The sequence below is a fragment of the Muntiacus reevesi genome, chromosome 19, assembly GCF_963930625.1.
Source record: "Muntiacus reevesi chromosome 19, mMunRee1.1, whole genome shotgun sequence".
In the NCBI taxonomy this organism is placed as follows: domain Eukaryota; kingdom Metazoa; phylum Chordata; class Mammalia; order Artiodactyla; family Cervidae; genus Muntiacus; species Muntiacus reevesi.
The window spans coordinates 22,108,550-22,118,770 of NC_089267.1; positions in this window are offsets into that span (position 1 = coordinate 22,108,550).

Below are 10,221 nucleotides of genomic sequence, written 5' to 3' on the forward strand. Positions count from 1 at the left end.
CAAATAAGAAAAATCAGGCTGAAAGAGAGAGATAAAGTAAACTGGCCTGAGTTCACCCAGCTGGTAAACACCCATGGCAGGATTTAAACGTAAAATGAGAAGAATGTTAGGATAACTGAAAAATACACCTTGATTTGTGCCTGTTTGCAATGAAAAGACGTCTTTTGTGGGTTTTTACAAAATTAAAACAACTTCATTTTTTCAGCAGTTTCAGGTTCACATTTTGTGGGGGTTTTAAACCAATGTTATAATCTATAACTCTAAGAAGTTAAAATTGGTTGGGAACCCTCAAGTTCCATATAACCATTTCATGCACCTTTTCTACACTTACACACACATATGCAATTCGACAAAGATAAAATATACATGCTTTAAAAATTCAAAGATCACATTTTCTAACTATAGTGGTTTCTTTCTTGCTTTTCAACTTTCTTCATCCTCCACTGACTCCCACATTTTATCAGTATTTCTCATCCTTCTTCCTTTGTTCATATACCCATAATCAAATATACACACACATACATGCACACATGCATATATATATACATGAATGAATACACACCTATCTTCATATACATGCATATGTAGATTTGGGGGTTGTGTTTTTTGTTAATGGAATCATCTATGTTCCTCAGTGCATTTCACCTAAGTATACTCAGAGGGCTTCCCAGGTGGCGCTAGTGGTAAAGAACTTGCCTACCAGTGCAGAAGACGTAGGAGACGTGTGTTTGATCCCTGAGTAGGGAAGATCCCCAGGAGGAAGGCATATTCTTGCCTGGAAAGTCTGGTGGAGAGGGGAGCCTGACATAATCCATAGGGTCACAAAGAGTTGCATACGATGAAAATGACTTGGCGCAAACACACACACTCACACTCAGAGGAAATCCTTCCACGGCAGAGAGTATTTCTGACAATGGCAGCACAATGTCCCAGAGTATGGACAAACCACGGTATATTCAACCATTTGCCACTGATGGACACCCACTTCGTTTCTGTTTTTCTGCTACTAAACAAAAATTTAATGTAATAATGATCCCCATGCATAGCCTTGATTTATTTTGAGCCCTGAATTTCTCCATTTCCTTCTTTTTCCCTCCACGTCACCAACTCCCTCAATTATACTCCCAGACTATCTCTGGAATCTGTCCTCTTCCCCACCTCCAGGACTACTGCCCAGTTGGAATGTTTATAATGTTTAAACTTTGCAGTCTCTAAGCTGATTGTTCTTCTTTTGATCTTTCATCCTTCTTTTCTATCTCCCTGTCACAGGAACAAATCCTTCAGCTTTCACGATTATCTTTCTAACACTAAAGCTGATCTTATCTTTTCTGGTTCCTCCCTACTGTGTCAATAGCACAGTTGGCAAAGAGAAACAAGTAACACATGGAGATAAGAGATGGAAACCAGTATTCAGATGGGATACAGGGCAGATAAAGGGAGGGAAGGCAACTGTAAGTTGGAGAAGGGCTGGGCCACCCCACCTCATTTGTTAGCTCCTCCTTGGCTTCAACAGACTCTTGCCACGAGCTAATGTCAATTGGACTTGTGTGATCTTCTAATTTTTCACAGAAAAACCCTAGAAATCAGGATTTTCATGGTAATCTTCCAATGGACTGCAAAATCAAAACTTCTGCAATCTGAGGCATGGATCCCAAGACCAGAGGTGACCTGGTCTGTGTGTTATTTCCTTCTCTCACTGCTCCTCCTTCATGCCCTTCACCCTACCCGCTAGTGATTATTCCCTGTTTGTTCACCCTCTACCAGGTTACTTCAAAGTTATGACGGCTGTTTGCTTTCACTGATGCATGGTCTCTGGCTGCAGTCAGGGTCAGGGAACAATGAGAACAGATGGGAGGGGGTGTGGGAGGGAGACTCAAGAAGGAGGGGGTGTATGTGCACATATGGCTGATTCACTTTGCCGTACAACAGAAACTAATGCAACACTTAAAGCAATTATAGTACAATTAAAAAAAAACACATTTAAATCAGAAAAAAAAAAAAAAAAAAAAGAAGGGAAAGCATAACAGAGAGAAGCCACCGACATCAGAAGTCCCTGGGTCTCTTACCTGGGAGTCACAAAAGTCAGCTTACAGTTATATCTGGCAGTGAGGTAGTGACCTCTGCCATAAGTCAGCCACTATACTCTGGGGGGCCACTTCTCTGACTCTATGGAGTTGGAATCTATGTACTGAGCACCTATCATGGACTGGGTCACAGCTAAGAATATTCACATACATTTTCACATTTATGCTTCATAACCCCTCTTTCAGACAAGTTTTGTCATGTCAAATTTCAGATAGGAAACAGGGGCAAAGAGAGGGTAAGTGATTGACAAAATCACATAGCTCATGAATGACTGCTCAGTTTCCATTTCCATTGAGGGTATTGTTGTTACTAGCTCAAGATGGACTCAGTGCCATGTTCAGAGAAGAGCCTTTATTCTTTCTGATTGGATACATGATGGAAAGTATACTTTTCCCAGGATCATTTTGACTGTGTTAAAGATCTTTATTAAAGGCTTGCTCACATCCTATAGTTATTTATCACTAATTCTAGAACCCCCTCACCCCCCAAAAAAGTAGCCATAATAGACAAAAAGTTGTAATAATAAACAAAAAGCTATCATGAGCTTCCAAGCTTGGAATATACGTGGTTCTGCTCTATTAGCCTCCATCTACATTTCTATAAATTCAGCTTTACAAGGGTCTCTATCTTCTAGCAATGACCTATGAAATCCTGTCTCTGGGAGCCTTTTCTAGTTGGGAATCAGTGTTTTCATCCCAGCTGCAATTCTCGGAGTCTAGGTCCTTTTCAGGTTTTTTATTTGTACTTACTTGTGATGGTTCTAAGTCAAATCTTAGTGATTTCTGTGGGAAATGTGGTTTCTTCTGGTAACCCTCTCTGTTCTAATTCAAAGATGGCAGATGGGAGAGATTCTCTTAGTTCTGGTCCCTTTTTGGAGGCCTTTTCATCTTCACAATTAACACTGAATGTCTAAATTCCAGTCCCTGGGCCTCCCTGGTGGTGCAGAGGTTAGGGATCCAGCTTTCAGTGTAGGGGGTGCAGGTTCAACCCCTGGTTGGGGAACCAAGATCCAAAATGCCATGTAGTGACTGGGTGGGTTTACCACAACTACTGAGCCTGTGCGCCTCAACCAGAGAGTCTGCACAGCACAGCTAAGACCTGATGCAGCCAATAAATATTAAGAAGAAGAATAAATAAATTCCAGGTACTTCTTGGTGCTGGAGACAGAAAAGTTTTGATTCTCTTGGGTCTTTCACAGTCCACTCTGGAAAGCAGGCATGGAAACACTTCCAAAAAAAAGTATGCCAAATATCCAGGTCCAGTGTAGGCACCCAGGAGGAAGAGATCAACACCACTTAAAGAAAAAGTGAACTGAAAGTATTAGTCTGTCAGTCGAGTCCAACTCTTTGCGACCCCATGGAGTGTAGCCTACCAGGCTCCCCTGTCCATGGGATTCTCCAGGCAAGAATACTGGAGTGGGTTGCCATTCCCTTCTCCAGGGCATCTTCCCCCACTAGGGATTGAACCTGCATTGCAGGCGGATTCTTTATCGTCTGAGCCACCAAGAAAACTCCACTTATCAGAGAGACCAGATCCAATTGGAGGAGGGCTACACCAGCTGTCAGATTTCTTTTAGAAGCACATCATTGCTTCTCCTTGGGTCACAGAGAAAGACTGAGAGAGTCAATGGTTCTGTAGCTCTGTGGAGAGCCAGAAACTGTTCCTCAGATTAGCTGATCTTACGTGGCTCCTATCTGGCTAAATCTTAATCTGAGGGTAAATGTCACCTTATCTTTTAATTTTTCTTATCACATTTGCTTCATTTTCTCCATCTGTGTTAGTCAAGAGGCTCTGGGGTTTTAAACACAAATATGCATATACATACTACCTAATAAGTAAAAGGTTTTGATCAAACCTTGGGTTTAAAAGTTAACAAGGAAGATTCCAGTCACAGCCAAGTCATGCCCCTTCTATAAAGTTGAGTCATCACTTAAACTTGACCATAGATCTGAAATATCTCCTCATCCTGTCTTTCCTTGGCTAAAACTTTCCAAGTACTTTTCCATGACAAGAAAGATCTAGCCTTGCAAAGGGAGCTCTTCTATTTTGGTCCGAGTCCCTTGGGAAATAATGTTTGGGAGACCAAAAAAAGCTAAGTGATACAGCCTTAATCATGGCCAGGACTGACAGGGGTCATTACTTTTCCAGAGGTCACAATATCTCTAATGACCTGAAATGCGTTAAGAGATGTGTTCAAGCCTCTTGGTCCATTTCCAGAGGGTATACAAATGAGCCCATTAGGGGTCCCACATAGGGTGGGTAATTATGAATTCTACTCCTCCATTAATGGAGGGCTTGGGGTGTATTGAAAGTAATTGGATAAAATCTTTTTTCCTGATAGTCACAATACTAGAAAAATAAGCCTAGGAGTGTTGGGGAAAGAAGCCTAGAAACTTCATTATTCATGTTTTATTGTAGGAACAACATTCCCTACAATGTGTTTATTAAAATGGTAGGAATCAGGTTTGCAGCAATATGGATGGATCTAGACAGTGTCATACTGAGTGAAGTAAGTCAGATAGAGAAGGAGAAATATCATACAACATCCCTTATGTGTGGAATCTAAAAAGAAATGATACAAATGAACTTACAAAACAGAAAGAGACTCACAGACTTATAAAACGAACTTTTGGTTGCCTGGGGGATAGTTAGGGAGTTTGCGACAGTCATGTACACATTGCTTTATTTCAAATGGATAACCCCCAAGGGCCCACTGGACAGCACATGGAACTCGGCTCAGCATATGTGGCCGTCTGGATGGGAGAGGAGTCTGGGGGAGAAGGGACACATGTTTATGTTCATGTGCGGTTGAGTCCCTTTGCTGTTCACCTGGAATTAGCACTGTTAATCAGCTACACCCCAATACAAAATAAAAAGTTCAAAAGGAAAAAAAAATGGCAGGGGTCAGTCATATTGCACAAAGTGTTCATTCTCCCAGAGAAAAATGGTTGAGGAGCATTGGAAAATTGAAGGATTGTAACAGGACCAGAGTGGGAAATTTGAGGGGCTGGCAAAGGGCCTTTTTGTGAGCGTTGGTATGGGTGTCTAAACTGCTCATCCAAGGCTACAGAAAAGCTGAGGGACCAGGTGAGCCCAGGAGAAGAAATTCTGATCAAGAGAAGCCAGAATCCTGAAAGCAGAGATGCAGTCTTTATCAAGCATGAAGGCCAGATGAAGTAAAGCTAGAAATTAATTAATGAGTTGGTTATTACTTTTTTAAATTCCAAGTTGATGCTAAGACAACTTTGAGCAGATCCAGATATAGAGTACAAGGGGGCTTGGGGTACACTAGAGAGTGATGTCATCAAGATGGTGGCGCAGGAGACTCCAGCCTGTGTGTCCACACAAAGATCAGCAATTAGACAGAAATCCATGAACAAAACAGACCTGGAAGATGTCCAGAGTCCACTTAAGAAAGTGGAGCAGCAAAATAGTGGAACAAAAAAAACCTGAGAATAAGCACCCGAAAAGGGAAGGAAGACAACTTCATTTATTTTGCATCATTGCATCCCTTCCCCTCCCCCCTACCATCCCCAAGCTGGCACTGTTCAGCACAGGGAAGGAACATCCCAACTAGAAAGAGTTGACATCATAGGGAAAGGAGGAATGATGTGAGCTACCATCTTCCTCAGCCTTTCAGAGAACTGCATGAAGGTCCTGCCTTGGTTCTACACTGCCCAGGGATCACAGAGCTGAGACAAATAGAGATGGCCAGGAACAAGGAAGAAAAGCAGGGATTACCAGGAGCAGCTATCTAGTGGGTGGGATCATGGTTCTCAGTGATCTGCTCTGCAGATAAACCCAACAACTTTCACCGTTGACGAAATCAATGGCCAACACAACCATCGCGACTGTGCATATTTCACTGGCTTTCATCCCATAGGTATTCATGTTCACTGACACCAGCTACCTGAGTCTTTCCCAGCTCTTCATCCCCAAACCCTCCAAGAACCCAGGAACCACACTGGCAGCCAGCGCAGGCCTCCGTGGCCGCCTGAGCACAGAACACCCAGCCTTGACCCCAGAGATCTAGACCCACCCGAGACCAGCCACTACCACTGTGTGTGCTAAGGGTTAGCCTCTCTAGCTGTGTATTTGCCTACAACCTCTCATCAGACTTCACTGTCATGTGCCTGCTTGGGGGGCAGACCGTGAGCCATGGAAAAGCATGTCAATGGTCAGAGCCCCTGGAGCTGCTTGTGGGCCCAGATGTGATTCTGTCTTTCTGTCGCTTGTTGCATCGTGCAGCTGGTGCACCAGCATGCCCCTGGCCCGATCTCCATCACCAGCCTCCACTGCCATGAGCCCACGGTAAGAGCCAGCAGCCATGGCAGTGCATGCCAATAACCAGGGCCTCCGCAGCGGCCCGGGCACCAGTAGTTGGCCCCAGTCCTTGCTGGCTGCCTTGGCACGACGTGTGTATTTGCAACCAACCCCTGCCACTATACAGCTGCCTACAGCTGACTCCCTCAGCCAAGTGTGCGTGCACCACTGACTCTGATCACTACAGGTATTTGCCCTGGTCCCTAACTGCTGGAGACTGGACCAGCACTTGCAGCCTCTTAAGAGGCCTTGCAGTGCTCACCAAGTCAATTCTGTGGACCCCAATGGTCTAAGTCAGAGAGCTACCAAGCCCCACCTGGGCCTGGTTGCTACTACACATCTTTGTACTTGGTTCTCAGCATATTTCTTAGCAGAGACTTTCTGAAGCAGGAGAGAATAGGATGATATTCTAAGTGCTAAAAGAAAGAAATTGCCAACTAAGAATACTCAGCAAAGTTGTCCTTCAGACGTGAAGGCAAGATAAAGACTTTGTAAACAAGCAAAAGCTGAGAGAGTTCATTAACACTAGACCTGCTTTACAAGAAATGCTGAAATGAAAGGCTGTTAGCTAGAAACATGACTACCTAGAAACATAAACAACACACTGGAAAAGGCAAGTCTATAACCAGATCCAGAATACTCTAACACTGTAATATGGTGATATGCTAACCACTTAGCTCATTATAAAGGTTGAAAAACAAAAGTACTAAAAATAATTTCCAGTCACATTAACTTGTTAATGGATACATAATATAAAACGTATATTGTGACATCAAAACAGAAAATGTGGTTGAGGGAATAATCAATAACAGGAGAAAAATTGGAAATTTTTCAAATATGTAGAAATTAGATAACAAACTTCTCAATAACAAATAAGTCAAAGATGAAATCAGAAAGGAAATCGAAAAATACATTGAGGCAAATGAAACTAGGAACTCAACATAACAAAACCTGAGGATGCAGCAAAAGCAGTGCTAAGAGGTCAGTTTATAGCAATAAATTTCTACATTAAGAACAAAGAAACCTCTCAAGCCAATTTAACTTTATACTTCAAGGAACTTAAAAATAAGAGCAAACTAAACTGATAGTAGGAGGAAGAAAATAACAACGATCAGAGTAAAAATAAATGAAATAGAGAATAGAAAAAAAAGAAAATTTTAATGAAACTTAGTTATTTTTTGAAAAGATAAACAAAACTGACAAACCTTTAGCTAGACTTACCAAGCGAAAAAGAGAGAAGATGCAAGTAAAATCAGAAATTAAAAAAGAAGACATTACAACTGATACTATAGAAATGCAAAGGATCATTAGTACTGTGAATAGTTATATGCCAACAAACTGGACAATCTAGAAGAAATAGATAAGTTCCTAGAAATATACAACCTTATTATAGTAAACATATTTTTATATGTTTCACAAATCATCATGTTGTACATCTTAAGTTTACACGATGCTACAAGCCAGTTATACCTCAGTAAAGCTGGGGAAAAAATATGGTTTGGGGCAAAAGACTTAGGAAGGGGCGCCTGAATATGTAAGAACAATGAATTTAGCTTTATGTGATATCAATGAGGGGTGCTGACAGAATTAAAGTCATGAAGAAGTACAAACTGAATGGACCAATATCAAGTAAGGAGACTGAATCAGTAATCAAAACCCTCCCAACAGTGCAAAGCTTAGGATCAGATGGCTTCACAAATGAATTTTGCCAAACATGTAAAGGCATTGGCAGGTGGATTCTTTACCAATGCACCACCTGGGAAGCTCAGCATATAAAGAATTAATGTCAATTCTTTTCAAACTCTTAAAAAAAAAAAAAAAAAAAAACTAAAGAGGAGAGAACATTCTTAAACTCATTTTTACAAGTCTAGCACTACCTTGAAACCAAAGATAAAGATATAAGAAAACTAAAGGTCAATATCCTTAATGAATATAGATACAAAAATTCTCAATAAAATACTTGTAAACTGAGTTCAAGAGCACATCAAAAGGATCATATGTCATGATCAAGTGAGATGTAGCTCTGGAAGGCAAGGATGGTTCAACAAATTCAAGTCAGTAAATATGATGCCCTACATTAATAGAAAGACAATAAGCATAGGATCAGTTCAATAGATGTGGAAAAAGCATTTAACAGAATTCAACTGCCTTTCATGATAAAAAAAAAAAACTCAAGAAACTGAAGGAACATATTCAACATGACAAAGGCCATATATGACAAACTCACAGCAAGCATCATGCTCAATGGTGAAAGGTTGAAAACTTCCCCTCTAAGATCAGAAAAAAATGAGAGTGACCATTCTCACTCATAATAGTACTGAAGTCTTAGCTAGAGTAATTAGGCACCAGGAAAAAAAAAAAAGACATTAGGAAGAAAGAAGTAAAATTGTCTTTGTTTGCTGATAACATTGTATGGTATAGAGTGGTACAGAGCAAATGCCAGACTCCAAAAAAACTCCTAGACCTAAAAAACAAAGTTTCAGGATACAAAATCAACCTATGTAAATCTGTTGTTTCTATACACACACAATGAACTATCTGAAAACAAATTAAAAAAAAACATTCTATTTACAGCAAAACATCAAAAATAATAGAATACTGATAAAATACTTAGGAATAAATTTAACCAATCTAATTAAATATCTATACATCAAAAACACATGCATATACCAGTGGAACAGAATTGAGTGCCCAGAAATAAACCCAAACATATATAATCAACCAATATTTGAAAAGAGAGCCAAGAATGCTCAATGGGCTGAAAAGTGAAAGTTGCTCAATGGTGCCTGACTTTTTGTGACCCCGAGGACTGTAGCCCACCAGGCTCCTCTATCCATGGGATTCTCCAGGCAAGAATATTGGAGTGGGTTGCCATTCCCTTCTCCAGGGGGTTTTCCCAACCCAGGGAGCAAACCCCGGTCTCTTGCATTGTAGGCAGATTCTTCACCATCTGAGCCACCAGGGAAGCAGGGGGTGGGAGGGTGGAAATGGGAAGAAGTTGGTCAAAAGGTATAATCTTTCAGTTACAAGATAAGTTCCCAGGATCTAATGCACAGGGTGGTGACTATAGTTAACAATACTATATTGTATCTTGAAAGTTACTCTGAGCACAAAGCTTTAATGTTTTCACCATAACAGCAATTTAAAAATGGTAATTATGTGAAGTAAAGGATGTATTAACTAACTTTATTGTGGTAAACACATTGCTATACATTTCACAAATCATCGTATTGTACATCTTAAGTTTACACAATACTACATGTCCGTTATATCTCAGTAAAGCTGAGGGAAAAGTCTCTGGAAGGGACCCCTGAAAATGTAAGAGCAGTGAGTTTAGCTTTATGTGATGTCAATGAGGGGTGCTGGTGGAATTAAAGGACTCAGATCCATGCCCACACTAGACAGAGTTAGAATCCCAAAAATGTTTGAGAAGTACAGACTGCAGAAGTCCTCCAGTGCAACCTTCTTAATTTACTCATGAAGAGACTGAGGCCCAGGGCACATCTATTTAGTGTCACGGGAGACTCCCATTCTGAATTCTGGACTTTATTTTTTCCCCCATGCTCTATTTCAGGCTTCCTTGGTGGAGCAGTGGTAAAGAATTATCCTGCAGGAGATGCAGGAGACTTGAGTTTGATCCCTGGTTTGATCCCCAGGTCGGGAAGGCCTCCTGGAGAAGGAAATGGCAATCCACTCCAGTATTTTTATCTGGAAAATCTCATGGACAGAGGAGCCTTGTGGGTTCCAGTCCATGGGGTCCCAAATAGTTGGACATGACTGAGAATGCACACAGACTCCATTTTACTAGGAAAC